This window comes from Mustela putorius, unplaced genomic scaffold (genome assembly GCF_011764305.1).
Source record: "Mustela putorius furo isolate JIRA1106 unplaced genomic scaffold, ASM1176430v1.1 tig00003853_pilon_pilon_pilon, whole genome shotgun sequence".
Classification (NCBI taxonomy): Eukaryota; Metazoa; Chordata; class Mammalia; order Carnivora; family Mustelidae; genus Mustela; species Mustela putorius.
This window is the reverse complement of record NW_025422005.1, coordinates 62507314-62532285: the sequence shown is the minus strand read 5'-3', so window position 1 is coordinate 62532285 and position 24972 is coordinate 62507314. Positions and strand designations below refer to the sequence as shown.

General features: G+C 38.0%; 1 protein-coding gene and 1 pseudogene across 3 annotated transcripts in view; one reads left to right on the top strand and one right to left on the bottom strand.

Moving 5' to 3' along the window:
* Positions 1-24972, top strand: part of SLC44A5 (solute carrier family 44 member 5) — a 393241-nt gene that overhangs the window by 63346 nt on the left and 304923 nt on the right. The window lies entirely within an intron of this gene.
* On the bottom strand, positions 11695-11792 carry LOC123387399 (annotated as a pseudogene).

Here is a 24972-nt window from a genome sequence, read left to right as displayed (position 1 = left end):
AAAATATTCAGTAATGTGCTGCAGGGGAAGTGATTTCTGAATTTTTGGAATGCCTAAGCCAAAAATCAGAGTGCTCCAGTGTTTCACAAATATGCCTTGGGAACTACTGTTTTTCTAGAAGTCATGATTTCTCTTGTGTATTCTTTTTGCTTTCAGGATCCATGCCTGGGCTAACATGATGGGGTCTGACCAGAGCTCTTGGTTTCATTTTGTTTTGACCAAATTCATGGACCACCAGTCTGAGCAAGGAGCCCGATAAGGGACTTGATCCCAGTATGCTGGCATCCTGACCTGAACCAAAGTCAGACGCTCAACTGACTGAGCTACCCTGGTATCTCATCAAAGGGGGTTGAGGTGAAAATCACTCCAGTTTTCCAGGAGGCTCTTAGCAAGCATCAGTTTATGGCCAGATTTCTCTGAGGCCCATTGGGATTGTTCCTGAGTATATCTAGACCCTAGGAGAATCCTCTTACTGACTGCCCTTTTTTGTGGAGCAGGGGCAGTACAGGCCTTGAACTTCCTCTGTGTATGTTTCAGCATACACTCCTCCTCCTCTGGTGTGGTGGCAGGGTCTGTGTCGAAGAGAAGAGATTCACATATTTGCTCCTTTCCTCATCCTACCCTTAAATATGAGTCAGACTCATTTTCTCAGGGTAGAAGGATAGAGTATGGGACCAACTGCTGGTAGCCTTACTACTAAGTAACATAGTTGTGAAAATGGATTAACTCTGCAAAGTAACAGAACTGCCAGTTGTCATCCTGGTTTCCTTGGGTAAACAAACAGTGCCAGAGGCAATTTCTAACTGCGTTAGATGATGGTTTCTCCCCCCAAATCAGCTTCAATTATAGTATACCTAAAAATAAGGCTTAATCAAGACAGAATTATCAAATGTCTAGGCAAAAATTTGATGTCAGTTTCATTCCAACTAAGTTGCAAAGGCAATGGCAATATTTGGAAACTGTGCTTTAGGGAGAGGATCTGGAAAATTATAATTCCTTTTTTTTGACAGACAGAGATCACAAGTAGGCAGAGAGAGAGAGAGAGAGAGAGAGAGAGAGGAGGAAGCAGGCTCCCCGCTGGGGAGAGAGCCCAATGTGGGGCTTGATCCCAGGACCCTGGGATCATGACCTGAGCTGAAGGCAGAGGCTTTAATCCACTGAGCCACGCAGGCGCCCCTGGAAAATTATAATTCTAAAATGTGAGCATGTTTTCTGTGATGAGGAAGTGGTTATTATTTATATTAAAATAGATGTTTGTTTCTCTCCATTATTTTCTTTTTTCATATTCCTTTAAATACATTTTTCTTATAATTTAAATTTAGTGATTAATCTGAACTCCTAATAATGCATTGCCATTAATGAGAGAAATAACACCTTTTACAAGTTGATTCAGTAGTATAAGTTATTTTGGGACTGGATTTGAGCCCAGTTCTTTAATGAAAACTATTCCCTTTTCTTTTTCTAGGATAGTGGAATGGAAATAATCTGTTTTGTCTATTTTCAGTCATGACACATTCTAGGCTTAAGTAAATAAACCCAACTGAAAAATAAGAGACTAACCAACTCTGTCTATCACTTGACTCAAAACTGTCATTTTTCATTTCAACGTTAATATTCATGAGCATTAATATGAAAACTCTCTGTCAAAGGTTTGCTGTCTGTATTTTGGTTGCTTTAGAATGGAAACTTAAATACTGCATTTCAGAAATGAATGAGGAGAGAGCATAGAGAGAATTCTGGAGAGGAGTCAGGATGATGGTTCTGGTCTTGGTCTGCTATCATGTATGTGCCTGGACAAGTCAATTTAAATCTCTTGGCATCAGTTTTCTTTGCTTTTAGAACCAGGGGGGTTAGACTAAGTTAGGATGGAAATAGGTGTCCCCTTGTCTGCTAGGTCTGACCAACTGGTAATGGCTGCCTAGAGGGCCACATTGGGGATGATTTGGGCCTCTTCCAGACATAGATGACAGGAAGACTGGGGGCCAGAAAGCCACTAATTTTCATTCCCTGAACTGATGTATTTAAAGGTACTTTGTAAAATGTAGAGCACTGTTTTTGTTATTTGAGGACTACATGGCTAATTAATGGTGAATTTTTCCTGGGATTCCTTTGAGGACTCCTTCCTCTGTCAGTTTTCATGAATGCTTATTGTATGACGGATGCAGCCTCTCTCAGTATATTTAAATTTCAGTAAAGTTGCTCTTTCCATTGGTAATTAATTAAGATAAGTTAAGTGCTATTGTATAGTATAGACAGTAACACTGTAGACATTCAGAGAGTTAGTCATCAGAATTGTCAGGGAATATTAAAGAAATAGAATTTGATCAGGGTCTAAAATGAGCAGAAGTTAAATAGGAAGGCATTGTTAGGTATGGGACAGAATTTGAATAAAGCATGTAATAATATATAAGCATAATTTGGAACAGTAAATGGGAAGTATAAGCTATTGTTTTTCAATAAGAAATATTTGGATTGCTATAATATTAATATTGATAATCATTAACATTTATTCGTTCCTTTATTGCACCAGTTGAGTACATGCAATGTACCAGACCCTGACTAGTCACTGGGAATATAGCTCTTAACAAATGGACAAAAATCCTTGATTTTATAAAACCTACATCTTAGTGAGAGAAGGCAGATAATAAAGCAATTAGTGGATATATGTTATATGTTAGAGAATAATAATTGCAAAGGCAAAAATAAACCAGGGGAGGGGAAAAAGGGAATGGTAAAGGTGGGTTGTGATTTTGGACAGAGTGGCCATGAAGTCCTCCCTGCAAGAGTGACAATTGGGTAATGACCTGAAATACATCGCAGGCATTCTGCTAAGTCAGTTACATACACAAAATCATTGAATTTTCACAGCAACTCTGTGACAATAGGTACTATTATTATCCTCATTTTATAGATGAGAACATGAAACACAGACAGCTATAATAATTCCTTAAGAATGCACAGCAATTAAAGATTTAAATCTGGGAAGAGCTTATACTGTTAGTCTGTTTAAGACCTGATAACAAAAGTCCTTGAAAAGCCTGTTTGAGGTCCAAGAATGATTCTATTTTAGAGCCAGAGGGAAATCTACTAGTTGTCTAATCCAGTGGTTTTCACCTGGAGAATCACCTGGAGAGCCGGTTAAAACCCAGGTTTCTGGGGTGTCTGAGTGGTTTAGTTGGTTAGACAACTGACTTTTGGTTTCAGCTCAGGTCATGATCTCATGGGTTGTGAGATTGAACTGAACACTGCATAGGGCTCCTGCTCAGCAAGGGAATCTGCTTGAAGAGTAGCTCCCTGTGCTCTTCTTACTCCTATTCTCATTGCCTGTCTCTCTCTCTAAAAATAAATACATACATACATACATAAAAACAAAACCAAAACCGTAAAACCACAACCCAGGTTTCTTTACCCTGTCCCCGGAGTTTCTGACTCAGTAGGTCTGTGGTGAGGCCTGAGACTTCTCATTCTAACAAGTTTCTGGGTGTTGTTGATACCTGGGCAGCACTTTGGGAATCATTTAGTCCAGTCGTTCTCAAACTTGGCTGCACCTTAGAATCACTTGGGGAGTTTTTGAGAACTGCCCGTTCCCTGTTGAAGGTGTACTGACAGCTTGTATTTTCATTGGTCTGGGCTGAGACTCTCTAATAGGATGATGTCCATGACTGCAAGATACATGGAGGGTTAAATACCACTGGTCTGGTTTAGCCCTCATTTTAAAGATTTTATTTATTTATTTGACAGACAGAGATCACAAGTAGGCAGAGAGGCAGGCAGAGAGAGGAGAAAGCAGGCTCCCTGCGGAGTAGAGCTCTATGTGGGGCTCAATCCCAGGATCCTGGGATCATGACCTGAGCCGAAGGCAGAGGCTTTAACCCTCTGAGCTACCCAGGCACCCCAAACCCTCATTTTATAGATAAGGAAATCAAGGTCTCAAAAAAGTAGCTCTTCCCTTCTTGTTTTGGTTCCTAGCATTCTGCACATTGTTTTTTACTCACCTACTTGGTACTCAACAGTATAAAGTCAGGGGCTCTGTATCTATTTAGCACAGAGTACAATTTCAATAGATATCTACTGTTGAGTTACTAATGTTGAAATGAATGGGGGACCACTAAAATTTTTTGACCAGCAAGGAATATATATTGGAAGTAATATTTATTTTTTGTAAAGTTTTTGTTTTTTTAAAGATTTATTTATTCATATCCAGAGAGAGGGAGAGAGTATACGTGAGTGGGGGGGAAGGGCAGAGGGCGAGGGAGAGAGAGAGAATCTCAAGCAGACTCCCTCCTGAGTGTGGAGCCTGATGGCAGTCTCCATCCCACAACCCATGAGATCATGACTTGAGCTGAAATCACAAGTTGGACACTTAACTGACTGGGCCACCCAGGTGCCCTGGAAGGACGTTACTTTTAAAGGGTGTCATTTAAAAGTGTCATTTGACCCCCCAATGTGGGGCTCAAACTTACAGCCCTGAGGTCAACAGTCCCATGCTCTTCACACTGAGCCAGCCAGGCACCCTGAAAGTAATATTTTAGGAGGATTTATTATTAGGAAGGAAAAGATAAAGAGACTAGAGATGTGATGATCTTCTTACCGCTGTGGTTCTGTAGAGCCTCGCTACTCAGCATGTGATAGAGACCAGCAGCATCAGCATCACCTGAAGCCTTCTCAGCAGTGCAGACTCTCCAGCCCCAGCTCAGACCTACTGAGTCAGCATCTACATTTTTACAAGATCATATGTGCACATACAATCGAGATGCATGCACATATAAGTTTAAGAAGCACTGCTCTAAGACATCCTATGACCAGTGCTGGACTTACAGGGGAGCCCCATGGGATCAAAAAACCCTGCAAATATGAATGGCTGGTCAGGTCAGCTTTTCCTTAAGCCTATTCCTTGAGATTACTGGTTCTCTGGGATCTTAATAGGTCAAAAAGATTTAGCAAATCCCAGGTTAAACAATGTTAAACAAGTTTCTTTATGGGCAGACTTCTTTTATCTTTTAATATGCTAATGTACTTTCTGAGTCACCAAGAGAAAAACTGTATTACATACACCATGGAATGTGTTTGGGGGTCATCTTTCCATGTTACCATTTTGTGTAGCACATCTTGGTAAAGTTGTAAAATGCCTTTGTGATATTTAGGGTCTCAGACATAAGATATTCTAGCCCCTAGGCAGGAAATGGTCTTACTCCTAAATTTAATAGATGCCCACTCTTTCTGTCACTGGCCGGGGTATGTCCTTTCACTTCTGACTCACTTTCACTGGCTGAAACCCATCTGGATGCATCATAGGATAGATTCATGGGTTCTGTTAGTGCTGGTCTGGGGAAAATTTTAAGAGTTAGTTGCTGGTTATGATGTTTAATGAAAATGAGGAGGAGACCCTGGAAAATGTTAGGGTCACTGGTAACATACTGAATTTTAGTTTGTGTGTAGCAGTGAAATCGGGGATGAGTGATTACTAGGTGAACAAAGAAGACAAAAAGAAATTTGATTGACAATTACGAACCACATAATCTGTCAGCAAATTTATAGTCAAAAATGAAAAGCAGCAGATGAACATATACATTTTAGAACTAAGGTTGTTTTGGACTTAGGACAGTCCAAAATTGGTTTTTCAAAGTTTATTTCCATTGATGCCTTTTTTGAAAATTTATGGCCCATTTTAACACTGACATGTTGATTATCCTGCATTTTTTAACTCAGAAAGCATTTGATTTTAAATCACACTCACCAATAAACTACCTATATTTTGGATAGTGCTTTGTTTTATGTATCCTTGACATTAAGTTTCACTTTTTCTTTTTCTTTCTTTTTTTTTTTTTTTTTTGTAGCAGTATACTTCCTGCTCTTCATGGTAAGAGGAATGAAAATACCTTCTCAATGATACCCTTACTGTAGGCAGTAGCAACATCACTTTTAATTTTTTTCTTTCTGTTAATAAAGCAATATAAATTATTTTTGATTTGGATCTGTCCTTTCAAAAGATTTACTTTAAAAAAAAAAGATTTTATTTATTTATTTGACAGAGAGAGAGAGAGATCACAAATAGGCAGAGAGGCAGGCAGAGGGGGAGGGGGAAGCAGGCTCACTGCTGAGCAGAGAACCCAGATGCAGGACTCGATCCCAGTACCCTGATACCATGACCTGAGCCGAAGGCAGAGGCTCAACCCACTGAGCCACCCAGGTGCCCCAGAAGCTTTACTTTTTATTCCCTTTTCCTGACATAAAAAACGTCATTTCTTGCAAAATCAAGGAAGTACGGTTATTTCTACTTATGATGCCAGTATGCTTTTTCTTAGGATTTTTTCTCTTTAATGGATAAATTTAGATATATAAGCCTTTTTGTTGTTGTTTTTTAGAGAGGGAAAGGGGAAGGGCAGGGATAGAGAGAATCTAAAACAGGCTCCATGCCCAACATGGAGTTGACACATGGCTGCATCTCACAACCCTGAGATCAGGACCTGAGCTGAAATCAAGAGTGGGATGCTTAACTGACTGAGCCACCCAGGTGCCTCTGGATATGTAAACATCTTAAACCTGATTCAACTCAGTTTCTCTTTACTGCACCCTTAGTTAACAGAATTACCTGCATTTTCAGAAGAAATTTTAAAGAGAAAGGAAGAAAATTTTTGAAAAATCAAGCAGAATTTATTGAATTAAAGTAGTCTTTGGTTTCAGAAACTTCTAGAAGATGTTAGTGTAGTTTCAGCCCACTTTTCTCCATGTCTAAAATTGACAGTTCCCATAATACTATGACTAGAATGGTGATCTGAGATTTTATAAGCTATTAAGTCATCCTAAAGAAATTAAGTTTTTCTTATTTTAATAGATTTACTAAGACAGAAAAGTAGACTAAAGCATTATGTAATGCCAGCCTTTGGAAGGAATTCTAAGATGCTTGAGCTGTCCTATTGGCAGGATAACAATGGTGGGAGATGCCATTTACTAGGCAATTCTGCCTCTGCAGTGGAGTGGGACGGGGGATTTTGTAGCAGCTGAATGACTACCTCTGGACAGGTGGAGAGGTCTAGATGGGTGCTATGGGAACACCAACTGCTGAACTTTGGATAGCATGGGTGGCTTGTCCCAACTACAAGCCCTTGGAATTGGTAGGAAAGGGATAATAGAGGCAGCAATTGTCCCACATATCAAAGGTAATTTACTAATAATGCTTATTTAATATACATGCTGAGGGTTGCCAATAGTTATTCTAGAAAGATTTTCAACAAGCATTGGAAATAAGGATTTAAGTTAAGCTTTGGGTCACTAGACAATCCCATTACTTAAATATTTGTACAACATCAAGGTAATAAAGTATCAAGTATTATTAGGGGTCATGTTCTGTGCTAAGTGTTAGAATGCCAGTGCAAGAAAAAGATACATGTCACCATTGCTATCACCTTGCATGCTGACTAGCATGTGACGCAGATATATCAACAAGATGATATAACACAATAATATGCCATGAGAGGAGAAATAACAGGGAACCATGATAGTATACAGAAGGGGATACTTGGCTTTTAGTGACGAAGCCAGAGAGGCAGAGGCATCTACATGAAGGATGACTAAGCATTGGATGGACCAAAAGGAGTTGGGCAGAAGAAGCATTCTGGGCAGGGGAAAAAAGCATACACAAAAGCTCAGAGGAAGATCTTAAAGAATGTTTTGTCTAGAGCATACAAATCTTGGGAAGAAGGAGAAATGGTAGAAATGAGGTTAGAAAAGTAAACAGAATCTTGGCATGTAGGGTTTCATAAACATTTGGGCTTTATTATAGATGGAATAGAGAGCCACTGAAAGGTTTTCCAACAGAGAAATTATTTGATGTGCATTTTAGGACAATGACTCTGGGGGCATTCTAAAGAATAGACTAGAGGGAGGGAGAGAATGCTGGTGAGAATGAGAACATTCTCATGGGGAGACTTGCAGAGGTTTAAATGTGAGAAGATGGTAGCCTGTATTTCACAGATGATAGCATTCTTCTTCTTCTTCTTTTTTTTTTTTAAATAAAGATTTTATTTATTCCTTTGACAGACAGAGATCAAAAGTAGGCAGAGAGGCAGGCAGAGAGAGAGGGGGAAGCAGACTCCCCGCTGAGCAGAGAGCCAGATGTGGGGCTCAATCCCAGGACCCTGGGATCATGACCTGAGCCGAAGGCAGAGGCTTTAACCCACTGAGCCACCCAGGTGCCCCCCAAATGATAGCATTCTTAATGGCTGGTGCTTTCTGACACACTAGACACTAAAGTTATTTATTCTTACTTTAAAAGAATAAAGTGTTTATTATTTTTAACTTTGTATTTCCCATGTTATACTTATTTAAGAAACCATTCTTATTTTTCCTTTCTTGTACCTTTGTTAATTATTATGTCTGTTGCTTCCTGAATATTCTCCTGTAAATGTCTTTTCTGTTCTTGCCATGTATTTTCTACCTTTTGTCTTTGTGATTTCTTTTCCTTTCCTCCCTTCCTTCCTGCCTAATTTCTTTTTCAAACTCGAGTATAGACGAGAGAAAAGAAATTATGATTCTAGTGAATAGATATCAGTTATCACAACTAGGGATAGCCTGAGATTTCCTGAAAAGGACAAGTAGAAAAAAATTCAGTTTCCAGCACTGGAAAGAAAGAACACAGTTTAAAGACAAACAATGTTTTTGGAGGGGAAGTGGCTTGCTGTACAGCAATCAAGACAGTAGAATTAGAAAAGACCAACATGAATCAACCCCGAAGCGCAACAAGTAATTAAGGGCACAAAAAGCACATAATGAATGTCAAGTACAAAACAGAAGCTGAGAAATTACAGAGTGAAGTTCAGAGTTTAAAAATGACAGAAAGACCAAAGGTGGTAAATGACAAAAACATTTCATATAAGACTAACTAAAAGTGCTAAAATATCACAACCATATAACATAGGACACAACAGGTCAGGACACAGCCTTGAAAGGTGTCTAATGGATAGTAAGGGTGAATCTTTGAGAGGGTCTTATAGACATTGATTTAGAAAAAGCAAGATTAAAAGAATTCTTTGTCTTAGAACTTTCAAAAAGCTTAGTCTTGCTAAACAGAGAAATCAATGTAAAATGAAAGACATAAAATTGTTCTTTGGAAATGTTACCAACCAGTAAGTGGCCAAGAAATTGAGAAATTTGAATCTTCATATAGGACCAGATATGCTTGCTTTTAGGATTAGTGATGTCCAAGGCCTTTAGAAATACTTTATAAAAAAGTATGTTGCTTTTGTGTATTTTTTTCCCAAGTCACCCAAGGTAGGCCACTTTTAAGGCTTCCTTGGCTTTCTGTGTGTTAGAGTATGACACACCTGTCCCTTACCAGGTAAAATGAAGGAAAACATCAAGAGGATGTACAGAAATCCTAGCAAAAGAACTTCCAACCTATTAAACCTTTTGGGGGGAAGTGGGAAAGAGGATGTGCTCATGATGTGAAGTGGAGAGCTGGAGGAATGGGAATGCTCTGGAAATCCTTTGTCTTAAACCCTTTGGGCTGCTATAACAAAACATCATGGACTGGGTGGCTTAAACAAGATTTATTCTGGGGGCGCCTGGGTGGCTCAGTGGGTTAAAGCCTCTGCCTTCGGCTCGGGTCATGATCCCAGGATCCTGGGATCGAGCCCCGCACCAGGCTCTCTGCTCAGCGGGGAGCCTGCTTCCCTCTCTCTCTGCCTGCCTGCCTCTCTGCCTACTTGTGATCTCTGTCTGTCAAAAGAAAAAAAAAAAAAAAGACTTATTCCTCACAGTTCTGGAGGCTAAAAACTTCAAAATTTACCAGAAGCCTATTTCACTTGTTTCTTGGCTTCTACAAGAAGTCTTGTAGACAGCTGCCTTATAGTTGTGTGTGTGTGTGTGAGAGAGAGAGAGAGAGGCAGACAGAAAGGCAGGCAGACAGACAGACACAGACTAATCCCTTCATGATGGCTTCACCCTGATGACCTAATTACCACTCGAGGGCTTCATCTCCAAATACCATCACTTTGGGGATTAGGGTTTCAGCATATGCATTTGGAGAGGACCAGGAGCATTCAGTCCACAGCATTCTCAGAGATAGAAATTTTCCAGAGAGAGCAATGGTTCTTTTGAAATTGTATGTTAGCGGCAGGATTCAAAGCCTGGGTGTGCCTGATTAATTTATGCTCTATTCTCATTATGCTTGGGGAACAAGGACCACAAAAGACGGAGCAGGCGGAGAAGGTGGTAGCACCTGAGGGACAGGAAGGCAACTGAAATAAATCACAGGAACTGAGGGAATCAATGGAAATGGAACATGAAGAGCTGGTCTTAGGCAATGCGGAGGATTCTGAATCCTCTGCAGGCTGTCGCGGGTTCTGCAACTGTTTTGTATCTGGTCCTGGAAAGACAGCGGTCAACTCTGGAATTACTAATTATATTACTTTAAATGTAATTATATGACTTCAAATGTAACTTCCAAATTTTCCCTTAATTTTATATTTAAGCATTTTCCAAATATCAGAAAACCTCAAAGAATAATACAATATGAGCACTTACGTACTCATTACCTTGATTCAGTAGTTGTTTATATTTTGCCATATTTGCTTTAAATAACTATAAGTATATATATTTTTTCTGAATGCCTTAAAAATAAGCTGCAGACATTGTGGTATTCACCATAAATGTTTTATATAACCATAATATTATCAACAGACTTAAGAGAATTAAATATATATAATGACAATAGGTTATTTTCAAATTTTTTCAATTGTCCACAAATGATTTTTATTATTTTTTAAGATTTTATTTATTTATTTGAGAGAGAGCAGGAGCCAGCATGAGTGGCAGGAAGGGGAAGGATAAGAGAGAGGGAGAAGCAGGCTCCTCACTGAGCAGAGAGCCCAATGTGTGGGGCTCTATCTCAGGACCCTGGGATCGTGACCTGAACTGAAGGCAGGTGCTTTCACTGAGCCACTCAGGCACCCCAACAAATGCTTTTTAGATCTCCTTTTTAAAAGCCAGTATTCAAAGAGGATTCAGAGATTGTAATTGACTTCTATGTCTCTCCAGTGTCTTTTAATCTAGAAGTCTCAATTTCTTTCTTTATAACTTTGACTTTTTGAGGACATTGCAGGACAGTTGTCTTTTGGAATTTCCCACATTCTGCATTTACCTGATTTCTCTCATTTGGTGGTGCTTTCCTACTTCTGATATTCTCTGGATATCCTTCAAAATCAAAAAGTAGATCTAATAGGTTGATTAGATTCAAGCTAAACATTTTTTTTTTAAAGATTTTATTTGTTTATTTGACAGACCAAGATCACAAGTAGGCAGCGAGGCAGGCAGAGAGAGAGGGGACAAGCAGCCACCCGGCTGAGCAGAGAGCCCAATGTGGGGCTCAATCCCAGGACCCTGGGATCATCACCTGAGCCGAGGCAGAGGCTTTAACCCGCTGAGCCACCCAGACGCCCCAAGCTAAACAAATTAGCAAAATATTATGCAGATTATGTCCTTATTTCATATTATGTTACTGCAAAAGGCATGTAATGCTAGTTTTTCCACTAAAATTATATTGTTTGATAATTTGGGTAATATGAAATCACCAGATCTCTTCATTGAGAAGGCATATTTTTTTCTCTTTACGAATGGCAAGAACCCTGTGAGATAATACCCTGAAACTTTGTGGATAACCAGCAATCTTTCACCTAAAGATTTTATTATTTAAAAAAAAATATGGAATGCTTCACAAATTTTTGTGTCATTCTTCTGCAGAGGTCATGCTAATCTCTGTATCGTTCCAATTTTAGTGTATGTGCTAAAAGTGTTTCAGTGTCCAATAAAACTCCTTGCCTGAAACAACTATATCATTAGGAATTGCAAAAGTTGTGATTTTTCTAATTTATATATAATTTCTTCAACATTTATTTGCTGGCATTCTTCTGTGAAGAATAACTGTCTCTCATCAGCTGGCTCTTGTATTTCTTTCTAAAGAAGCAGGACTCCGTCCTAATTTTAAAAAACGATTATAGCAATTTTGAATATAGAGAAAAACAATCCCAGCTATAATCTCAACAGATAGTAAACCAGGGTTAACAATTCGGTGTGTTTCTTTCCATTCTTCTTTCAAAGCCTATAAGTATATATATTACAAAATTTGATACATAAGTTTTATATCCAGCCTTTTATAGTTCGTATTTTTTTTTTTAATTTTTTATTTTTTATAAACATATATTTTTATCCCCAGGGGTACAGGTCTGTGAATCACCAGGTTTACACACTTCACAGCACTCACCAAAGCACACACCCTCCCCAATGTCCATAATCCCACCCCCTTCTCCCAAACCCCCTCCCCCCGGCAACCCTCAGTTTGCTTTGTGAGATTAAGAGTCACTTATGGTTTGTCTCCCTCCCAATCCCATCTTGTTTCATTTATTCTTCTTCTACCCACTTAAGCCTCCATGTTGCATCACCACTTCCTCATATCAGGGAGATCATATGATAGTTGTCTTTCTCTGCTTGACTTATTTCGCTAAGCATGATACGCTCTAGTTCCATCCATGTTGTTGCAAATGGCAAGATTTCATTTCTTTTGATGGCTGCATAGTATTCCATTGTGTATATATACCACATCTTCTTGATCCATTCATCTGTTGATGGACATCTAGGTTCTTTCCATAGTTTGGCTATTGTGGACATTGCTGCTATAAACATTCGGGTGCATGTGTCCCGTTGGATCACTACATTTGTATCTTTAGGGTAAATACCCAATAGTGCAATTGCTGGGTCATAGGGCAGTTCTATTTTCAACATTTTGAGGAACCTCCATGCTGTTTTCCAGAGTGGCTGCACCAGCTTGCATTCCCACCAACAGTGTAGGAGGGTTCCCCTTTCTCCGCATCCTCGCCAGCATCTGTCATTTCCTGACTTGTTGATTTTAGCCATTCTGACTGGTGTGAGGTGATATCTCATTGTGGTTTTGATTTGTATTTCCCTGATGCCGAGTGATATGGAGCACTTTTTCATGTGTCTGTTCGCCATCTGGATGTCTTCTTTGCAGAAATGTCTGTTCATGTCTTCTGCCCATTTCTTGATTGGATTATTTGTTCTTTGGGTGTTGAGTTTGCTAAGTTCTTTATAGATTCTGGACACTAGTCCTTTATCTGATATGTCGTTTGCAAATATCTTCTCCCATTCTGTCAGTTGTCTTTTGATTTTGTTAACTGTTTCCTTTGCTGTGCAAAAGCTTTTGATCTTGATGAAATCCCAGTAGTTCATTTTTTCCCTTGCTTCCCTTGCCTTTTGTGTTATTCCTAGGAAGATGTTGCTGCGGCAGAGGTCGAAGAGGTTGCTGCCCGTGTTCTCCTCAAGGATTTTGATGGATTCCTTTCGTACATTGAGGTCCTTCATCCATTTTGAGTCTATTTTTGTGTGTGGTGTAAGGAAATGGTCCAATTTCATTTTTCTGCATGTGGCTGTCCAATTTTCCCAGCACCATTTATTGAAAAGGCTGTCTTTTTTCCATTGGACATTCTTTCCTGCTTTGTCGAAGATTAGTTGACCATAGATTTGAGGGTCTATTTCTGGGCTCTCTATACATTTAATGCAATTCCTATCAAAGTACCATCCATCTTTTTCAAAGAAATGGAACAAATAATTCTAAAATTTATATGGAACCAGAAAAGACCTCGAATAGCCAAAGGGATATTGAAAAAGAAAGCCAACGTTGGTGGCATCACAATTCCGGACTTCAAGCTCTACTACAAAGCTGTCATCATCAAGACAGCATGGTACTGGCACAAAAACAGACACATAGATCTATAGTTCGTATTATATCATTATCTTTACTATGTATGCTGTTAAATATTCTTTAAAGTTTTTTTTTGCTGGCTGTTTGCCATTTCATAATTAGGATGTGGCATACTTTATTTCCCTATTCCCTTACACCAGGGGGCCATATATCCTGCTTTGTCCAGGGCAGTTCTTATTTATGACTGTCGTCTTTGCAAAATTATTAAAGCACCCCCTTTTACACCCAGAGTCATTTCAGTTTAGAAGATAAATTATATAATCACCCTATCATCACTGTACCTGCAATTGGCCACTTGCTATTTTTAATTTTCTAATCTATCTACTCTTGCATAAATCTTTAGGTGCTTTTCTTCTTATTTCATCAGGATAGATTTCTAAAAGTGAAGTGACTGGATCAATGTGTACGAGTATTTTTGAGGTTCTAAGTATTGCCTTGTTTGTATTTCTGTTAAATAAGTAAAACACTGTACTGTTAAACTGGACTCAACAAATTTCTCTGCTTTGCCTTCCCTTTGGAAGGATTTATCAATATTGGCACTATTAACATTTTAGCCCAGAAAGTTCTTTTTGTAGAGGGCTGCCTGTGCATTGTAGTAGCACCTTTGGCTTTTACCTACTACCTCCAATGGCACTCCCACCCCAGTTGTGACAATCAACACAATCTCTAGGTATTGCCAGATATCCCTTGGGAGGCAAAATAACTCTCCATTGAGAACCACTGGCTTAGAAATAATAAATGTTTCTATTCCCCCTTATCTAGCTTATTTGTCCTAAGCTCTTAGTTTTTCTGGTAAAGAATTGTCTGTTTAGCCCACTGGTAATAATAAATGGTAAAAGTTCCTTGTTCAAGGTTACCTGATTAAAAATGATTGAATAGGAATTTGAGCTTAAGTCTGTCTGTTGTCAGTCTTATCCTCGGGTCCTGCTGCCTCATGTAAGTACTGTCAGGTACCCACTATAGCTACACAGGCCAACAATCAGAAAAAGAAGTGTTTTGTCGCTGGTGAGTTTTTGGTAATCATTTGGGATTTGTTTGATTGTTACCAAGATAGTTCTTATTTATTTTTATCATCTGTAAATGGGATTGGCTGTGTGAAATAAATGTATTGAAACTTGCAGTTCAGGTCCTGGTACACAGTGGGTGCTCAATATGTGCTGGTTTCCCCCTATACTTATATTGGGTTATCATAACCATCTGCTTATGGGTCTGCACAGGGCTTAAAGGAGAAGCAAACGAAGGGGGGCTGATCACCTTTCCATCTAACTACTTTCAAAAGCTGCTCTCTCTGCTTTTCCTCAATGTTGAGGGCTCACATGTTGAAGAAAGAACAGGAGTCAGACTCCAGGGCATTGACAAATGAATGAAGGAAACACAATTTAAGTCACTGAAAGTAGTGTTGATCCCTCTTTTAATCTTCTATTTCAAAAGCTGTTTGTTGAGAATAAGAAAGCCGTCTTCAAGCTCTGCATATGTGGCTTCATTCCACCTTGATGGGGACAGGTTCTAACACATAAACATAGGGCTAGTGAGAAGGGAGAGGACAGACTGGGGAGAATATCATCCACTAATACTTCCCAGAGTCACTCCACCACTTCTGCCAGTTTAGTCCAAGTGATGACGGGCCGATAGAAGGAATCTGGCTGACTCTTCCCTCCTAACACAGGAGAAGGAGGTTTGGCTGGAGTTCAGCCGCTAAACTCAACTTAGAACCTTAACTATGATTATTTCAGGAAGCAAGGCTGAACTAAAGCTAGTTTTATTTAGGTTTCTCTTAAATAGTGGACACTGCTGACCGTGGAGGTTTTTGAAAGGAAAAGCAGAGAGACACTATGACAGAATCACGTTTCCTCCAGAAGATACTAGACAAGGAAAGAAAAAAGAGACTGGATGTGAGATACAGGAAGTTCTCATCTATTCTTAACCTATTTTTAACTTCAGAGTGTGACAGTTTAGGCTTTACAGTAGTCTGTGGTTTTTAAAACATTTTCACGAGGGGCACCTGGGTGGCTCAGTCATTAAGCGTCTGCCTTCGGCTTGGGTCTTGGTCCCAGGGTCCTGGGATTGAGCCTTGCATCGGGCTCCTTGCTCAGTGGGGCGCCTGCTTCTCCCTCTCCCACTCCCTCTGCTTGTGTTCCCTTTCTTGCTCTGTCTCTGTCAAATGAATGAATAAAATCTTAAAAAAGACAACATTTTCATGAATAATAGCTTTTTGACCACTGTAACATGGCCTTGAGAGGCAAGTCAGGCAGACCCACATTCTGGAAGAAGAAATGAAACAGGGAGAAGTTGTGATTTTCCTCAGTTTTACAGAATTAGAAATGATAGGGGATCCTTGATGCCTACATCAGTCTGGTCTGCACTCTGCCCCAATGCTTATATAGTTCTAGAGCTTACACCATTTCTCCGCCCTTAGACTTGTTTGTTTGTTGTTTGTTTGGCTGGCTTTTTAAACTACTCTATTTGTGAATAGTTGTTAAAAGAATTATTATGTGGTTGCCTCTTCCAACTTCAGTGCAGCATTTCAGAGTATGCCTACCATGTTGTCTGAAATGTGGGCACTACCCCCTACTCTGTTCTTGTTGTCTTCTTTTGTGTCCTAGTGTAAGGCTGAGCAGGGTTTATTGCTGTACATATATCACATTTTGAATTTATGATAGCTTTCTATTAATGGCTTGGATATTATTGTGTTTCAACCTCTGTGACCCTATGTCAGGACAACTCAGCTTGGGGATATATTGCTGAATTATAATTTAAAAACCCTTGGCCCTTCTCCCCGTCAGACAAACTTGAACATAAAACAGTGTTGTCTTAAATAGGACAGAGTTAGGACTTCTTTTTCAGTAAATGATGGATATTTGAAAAACAGCATATGCTTAAAATAGCATGTGTTCTCCCTCCCTCCCTCCCTCTTTCTCCCTTTCAGACTGATCACAAGGTATGAAAGCATAATACAAAGTGGGAAATGATCTGTTTTAGTTATCATGGTGCTGTTTTAAAAAAAATCTTACTATATCTTGCTTACTAGAAATAATAACATCAAGCACGTACGTCTTAGTTACTTTTAAAAAAATTTTAATTTCAGTATAGTGAACATACAGTGTTATATTATTTTCGGGTGTACAATATAGTGATTTAACAAATTTGTGCATAACTCAGTGCTCATCATGATAAGTGTACTTTAATCCTCTCTACTTTTTTCACCCATCCCCCTACCCACCTCCCCTCTGGTAACCATCAGGTTATTCTCTATAGTTAAGAGTTAGTTTTCTGGTTTGTCTCTTTATTTGTCTTTAAATTCCATGTCTGAGTGACATCATATGGTATTTATCTTTCTCTGACTCATTTATTTCACTTAACATTATACCCTCTAGATCCATCCATATTGTTACAAATAGCAAGATTTCATTCTTTTTTGTAGCTGAATAATATTCTATTTCATATATATATATATATCACTTCTTCCTTGTCCATTCTTCTACCCATGGACACTCAGGGAGCCTCCATAATTTGGCTATCAGAAATAATGGTGTAGTAAACATATGGGTGCATATATATCTTTTCAGATCATGGTGCAATTTTAACTTCTAACTCTTAACTATTTTATTTTATAAATCTTTCAGACCCAAATATATATATATATATATATATATATATATATATATATATATATATCACTTCTTCCTTGTCCATTCTTCTACCCATGGACACTCAGGGAGCCTCCATAATTTGGCTATCAGAAATAATGGTGTAGTAAACATATGGGTGCATATATATCTTTTCAGATCATGGTGCAATTTTAACTTCTAACTCTTAACTATTTTATTTTATAAATCTTTCAGACCCAAATTACCTTATGTCCTAAATAGTCTTCAATTTCAGCCAGTTGAAATTCATAGTTATATTACTCTCTCCCTTTTTCTTATTTCCCTTTTCTATTATATCCTATACATCCATCCATCTGTATCTCTTAGTAGAGGAAGCCCCCAGGGTTAGCATGCATAGAAGCTAAAGCAGCACAATTTCAGAATTTAGTCTTAAAAAGTATTCTTAAATTAAGCAAGTGTAAGTGAGTTTGAAATTTGTCTTCTCACTCCTATTTTGAAAGTGTTTCATCATGATAATATTATTATCTCTTAAATATAATCATATAACCAAGTGCTCATAATTTATTGACTTTATGTGGTATCACATTAAGAAGCTGAAGAGGTTGAAATTTGAAGTCAAAATTAGAGTATAAAATTTAAAGAATTTAAATTTATTGAGTTTAAATGTATCACACTTATTTATTTTTATTTTTTAAATATTTTATTTATTTGATAGAGAAAAAGACAGCCATAAGAGGAACACAAGTAGGGGGAGTGGGAAAGGGAGAAGAAGGCTTCCCGCCGGCAGGGAGCCAGATGTGGGGCTCCATCCCAGGACCCTGTGATCATGACCCGAGTGGAAGGCAGACACTTAATGACTGAGCCACCCAGATCCCCCTAAATGTATAGAATTTAAAGTTGAAATTTAGAGTGCAGATAAAAATGGCTTTCTGTGTCTATCCTCGTATGTTGCAGTAACTGATCTTTATGATTTCAGTGGCTGGGCCATTTCAGTGTCTCTGCCCACCTCCTTGTATACTGCCCTCACAGCTCCATCTCCTCACAGGATGGAGTCAGTCCTGCTGGTATCATGCATCATCACCCCCAATCTGTGGCATTTTCGTCAGTTACCTCAAGATTACCTTCCACTCCAGTCTCTGAAGGAAATTGACAGGTGGTCAGAGAGTTTCAGCAGTTAAAAGAAATGTCTTACTTCCTAAGAGAAAACTATCTATAAATTTCCATCTTAAGAAGGTATTGTGATGAATTTAGATAACTTGGAGCAAAGTGACTGGAGAGTTATTACATTGTAAGGATGTATTATTTTTAGGAGATGAAGGTCAAGAGTCATGTAAACTAAAAAGTAAGAAAAAAACAACAGCTTCAGTATCCACATGTTTATTATTTGTGAAATGCTGCATATTTTCCAATGTAAAAGAGGGTTACTTATGTTTTATTTTAGGAAGTTTGGTGTGCATTGGGGAGGAGGGTACAAATAATAATGTAGTAAATCCAGAAGAATGTCTACCTGGTTTATGAGCTAAGAAATATATCTATTCGCACACTTTGTTGTAAAGTTGTCTCTACTGTCTTTTGTTGAAATATGAGAAAAGAAAAAATAAAATTTAAGAACATATCCAGAGGTACAACCCTGAAGGCCTGTTTGTGAGTTCAAATTGAAAGAAACGAAACAAAACAAAAAACCTTGTAATGAAATAATCTTTACTAATACTTAAAATACCTGACTATCTTAAACAGCTTTACTGAGATAGACTTTCATTTTATATAGTTCTATTTAAAGTACACAGCTCAATGGTTTTAGCATATTTACAGAATTGTGTAAACATCAATATAATCTAATCCTGGAATATTTTCATCTCATTAATAAATTTCTTTAGCATTCACTCCCCATCCCCTACCCCAAGGCGACTACTAATCTTTTTTTTTAATTGATTTGCCTATTCTGGAAATCTTACATAAATAAAAATCATAAATACGTCCTTTTTGGAGATGGGCATCTTTTACCAATGATTTTTTGTTATTATAGAAGATAATTGTTTTCTATTTTTTTAACATATGATTTTTTAAAAGAAGAAAGTACCGCTTCTATCAAATAACTCCTAACAACTTTAAATCATTCAGTCTTTCTCGATTTGTTATTTTTTCCTTAATTTGTTTAAGAAATATTTATTGAGTACATAATATGGATCAATCACACTGCTGGGTGCTGGACATATTGAGGTATACAAGATAAGCAGCTTAAGAGTTGTTGATAGAATAGGTAGTAATGGGGGTATCTTGGTGGCTCAGTTGGTTAGATATCAGACTCTTGGTTTCAGCTCAGGTCATGATTTCAGGGTTTTGAGATCAAGCCCTGGGTCAGGCTCTGCAATCAACATGGAGTCTACTTGAGATTCTCTCCCTCTGTCCCACTCATTCTCTCTCTCTCTCTCAAATAAATACATCTTAAAAAACAAAAGAGTAGGTAATAATAACCATTGTAGTGAGTGCCACAAAGAAGAAGTATAGGCTGCTGTACTGTACAGCGTGGACCTAATTTAGTTTTTCTAAAGAAATTATTTAATGTATGCCTATGTATATGTGTTTTAAATAATTGGGATCATATGATATATAAAGTTTAGTGTATTTTTTATTAAAAGTATATTATGAATGTTTTTCCATTTCTTTTTTTTTTTCTAAAGGTTTTATTTATTTATTTGACATAGAGAGAGAGACACACAGCAAGAGAGGGAACACAAGCAGGGGGAGAGGTAGAGGGAGAAGCAGGCTTCCCATGGAGCAGGGAGCCCGTTGCTGGGCTCGACTGCAGGACGCTGGGATCATAACCTGAGCCAAAGGCAGATGCTTAACGATGGAGCTACCCAGGTGCCCCTTTTTTTCTATTTCTTTAAATATTCTTTAAGAATGCTGTTTCTTAAAAGATTTATTTATTTATTTCAAAGGGAGGGGAGTGGCAGCAGGAGGGAGAGAGAGAGAGAGAATCGCAAGCAGACTCCCTGCTGAGCATGGACCTTTTATTCCCCCAACACAGGGCTCAGTCTCATGTGAGATGATGACCTGAGCCAAAATAAAGTCTGACGTTTAACTAACTGAGCCACCCAAGCACCCTATAGAATGCTATTTTTAAAGGCTCCATAATTTTCTACTGGATGTATATACCAAATTTATTAGAAACGAATATCCTGGAATTTAGACTGCTCACAAGTGGCTTTCATCCTGAGGCTTATAAAGACAAAAAGTTCACATGTGAAAGCATATGAATTTGTAACCAAGAACTACTAATTAATTTCTTTTAATTATGTCTGCCTTGTACATTTTGCTTTAAAAGGTCTCTAGTATCAGGACTTAGGATTTATGGCTCCTGGAGATAAGAAGGTAGTTATAACACTTCTTGCCTTTAATAACCTCGCTGTCACTGCTTTATGATATTTGGGAAATCTCAGAGAATTAAAATAGAAGGGAAGACAAAATGATGGCTGAGCTCTCATGGTCCTTCTGGACTCCAAACTGAGAGCTCTTTCTGGACTTAGTGTAGGTATTTAGCTGATGGTTGGGAACTTAGGGACAGGAACAGATATTGTTGAAAATAAACTTTTAAAAGAGATGGTGACTCCACAATTGTTGATGTTTGGAAAGCGTTTTCTTTGATATTTATTTATGAGTTTACTTGCTTTTTATTTTTCCCTTCCCAACTTTGTTCTCCTTTTTAATGTGTTCCTGTGTGCTCCTACCTTGTTTTGTATGACATGCCTTCTGTTTATCGGAGATCATTTCTTTTGTGTGTGGGTCAGAACTATTGTCAGATGTCTCACTGGGGTGAAAGTCATCTGAACATAAATCTTTTTTGCTCTCTTGCTTTCCCCCTCCTCTATGTGTGTTGTCTTTTTCTCCCCCAGTTTTGCATTCCTTCTTTTGTTTTCTTGAGCTACTTGTCCCACCTTCTTTCCTCCTTGACTTTCTTGGGTCCTAAGATCTCTCTCTCTCTTTTCTTTTTCATTTATTTATTTTCAGCATAACAGTATCATTATTTTTTCACCACACCCAGTGCTCCATGCAATCCGTCCCCTCTATAATACCCACCACCTGGTACCCCAACCTCCTACCCCCGCCCCGCCACTTCAAACCCCTCAGATTGTTTTTCAGAGTCCATAGTCTCTCATGATTCACCTCCCCTTCCAATTTACCCCAACCCCCTTCTCTCTAACTCCCCATGTCCTCCATGCTTTTTGTTATGCTCCACAAATAAGTGAATACCCAAGATCTCTTTTACACTCAGTGGTATAGCTGCTTCTTTTCATTCTACTGTGCTTTGATATTCTGTGCTGCCTTTCTCTTTCTCCCATTCTCTCTCTCAGTGTATTTAATATGTGTTTCACCTTGGCTCTGCTCACTTGTGCTTTTGAATTGCTGCAGGAACTTCTCACACATCCTACGTAGACTGAGGGAAAAGACAGATGTTGTAGTCACTAATGGAACAGCGGCTCCAAATGCAGATTCACTTAGGAAAGGGACTAACTGAAGAAGGAAATTTCCCTAATATGTTTCCCCTATTAAGAAGTTCCCTGGCTGGGACTATGTCACACTAAAAAGCTTTTGCACAGTGAAGGAAACCATCAACAAAACAAAAAGGCAGCCTGTAAAATGGGAGAAGATATGTGCAAATGATAAATCTGGTATGTAGTCAAAATCCAAAATAAATAAAGAACTCATACAACTCGATCACACACACACACACACACACACACTCAAAGCAAATGATCAAATTAAAAGATGAGCAGAAGGCCTGAATAGACATTTTTTCAAAGAAGGCATGCAGATGGCCAGTAGGGATGTGAAAATGGGCTAAACATTACTAACCAAAAGAAAATGCAAATCAAAATCACAATAAGATATCATCTCATGCCTCTCAGAATGGCTATTATCAAAAGACAAGAAATAACAAGTATTGGCGAGGATGTGGAGAATAGGGAACCCTTGCACAGTATTGGTGGGAATGTAAATTGGTAAAGCCAGTATGGGAAATACTATGGAGTAGAAGTAAACTTAGAAGTACAGGGGTGGGGATGCCTGAGTGGCTCAGTTGGTTAAGCGGCTGCCTTCCGCTCAAGTCATGATCCCAGCGTCCTAGGATCGAGTCCCACATCGGGTTCCTTGCTCGGTGGGAAGCCTGCTTCTCCCTCTGCCTTTTCCTACCACTCTCTCTGCCTGTGCTCGCTTTCTCTCTCTCTTTAACAAATAAATAAATAAAATCTTAAAAAAAAAATGTAGTACGGGGTGCCTGGGTGGCTCGGTTGTTAAGCGTTTGCCTTTGGCTCAGGTCATGATCCCAGAGTCCTGGGATTGAGTCCCGCATCGGGCCCCCTGCTTCACGGGAAGCCTGCTTCTCCCTCTCCCACTCTGCTGTGTTCCCTCTCTCAGTGTCTCTTGTCAAGTAAATAAATAAAATCTTAAAAAAAAAAAAAAAGTAGAAATACCATATGACCCAGCAATTCTACTTCTAAGTATTTAACCAAAGAAGACACAAACACTCATTTGAAAAGACATATGATTTCTTATGTTCATTGCAGCATTATTTATAGTAGCCAAGATATGGAAACAACCTAGGTGTCCATAGATAGATAAATGGATTGTGTATATCTGTATGTTGTGTGTATATATATAAACTACCTATATACACAATGGTATATTAGTCATAAAAAGAATGAAGTCTTGTTATTTGCAACAACATAGGTAGGCCTGGGGATGCTTTACTAAGAGAAATTAGTCAGCTAGAAAAAGACAGTGTATAATTTCACTTATATGTGGAATCTAAAAAGCATAATAAAGGAACAAACAAAACTAAAAAGAAACAGACTTATGGATACAGAGAATAAACTGATGGTTGCTAGAGGGGAGGGGTTGGATGAAATAGGTGAAAGGGAATAAAAGGTCCAGCTGTCCAGTTATAAAATAAATAAGTCGTGTGAATGTATCATACTGCATGGAGAATATAGTCAGTAATATTGTTAACAGTTTTGTTTGGTGATAGACAATTATGAGACTTACTGTTGTGACCATTTCATAATATATTTAAATATTGAATCACTATGTGATATAGTCAAACATAATACAATATTGTATGTTAGTTATTCTTTTTAAAAATTTATTTTAAATTTTTATTTTAAATTCTAGTATAGTTAACATACAGCATTATATTAGTTTGTGACATATGGTGTTAAATTAGTTTATATATTAATTATTATTTAATACAATTATAAAAATAAATTTATTTAATAAAATAAAATTATGAAAAATAAAAATAATTATTTAATAAAAAATGTTCCCTGCTCAGTCTATTTTTTTCAAAGAAGATCTCTAAAAATAGGCTGGTCCTCCAAATATGATTATTTATGGAGCTGCACCTGAGTCTCTCTGTGAACAGAACTATTTTAGAGACTTGCAATGGGAAAGATATTCTAAGAAGCAGCTTCTTAGAACCACTTTGAAATAAGTTTTAAAAATTAAAAAAAAAAAATTCACACATGATATGCTTCAATACTCCACGTGACAAAAAGGTTATTCCAGAAGTCTTAACCTAGCTTGCAAGAAGAAAGGTCAAAGAGTCAATCTGACCAAACTTACTATGGGGCAACTATGAGCCTTGTCTTGTTGTGTTTGCTGGAAATGGACAGGTGAGTGAGTAGGCATACGTAGTACCTGCCATGGTCACAGTCTAACAGAGAACTCACATTCATCTTTCAGCTCATTCATGTGTTTATGCCACATAAATGAACTGTTTTCAACCTTGATTTCACAGCCAAACTGTTGCTTACTGTCCATGGGAACTCATGCTTTAGATAAAAAACTCACATTTTGCATACAAAAAAAATAGTATGTAAAATCATTGCATAGTGTGCTATGGAATATTTCATTGATACCAAATTTCAAATTTTGGATTGATACAAAATTTTTGAAATAACCAAGAGCTTTTCATAGTGGTCCTATTATACTTAGGCAATTGGACTGGATAATTTCTAAGGCCCCTTTCAGTTGTTAAAAAACATGTTTTCTGATTTTATCCGTGTCTGTTTTATAATACGTTTTATTAATAAATTGCTCTCCATCTAAGAATCATATACCCAAAAAACCTTTGTGTAACTCAGACCAGGTGAAATAGTTTTTCTACCCAAACATCACATTTTCTTTTCAGTTAAAACAGGTGCCCTCAGATAGTACTGGATATAAGGTCTGGGTTTGTCCTCATAAATCAGTGTAATTCGCTGGCCTTGAGTAATTATGTCAAAATAATTAACCTTTATTCATAATTGGATATTTAAATAAAAAGTCTGTCATTGCCTTTGCCGAGTCTGAAACAAACTGCTTGGTTGATGCAATCAGTATGTTTTTCAACAATGTGTGTTTGAAAATACTAATCACCTAATTAAGTACTAAAAAATAATCCTTTTCCAAATTTATGTTGGTAAAGGAGAAAGATTAAAACAATTATCTCAGGTTAGAGAGGAAAGGAGTCCTAATAGAAAAGAAGCTCATTCATTTGGTGTCTGTGTCTCATTTTTCACTTGGACACAATGGCAGCATTTTCTTTAGACT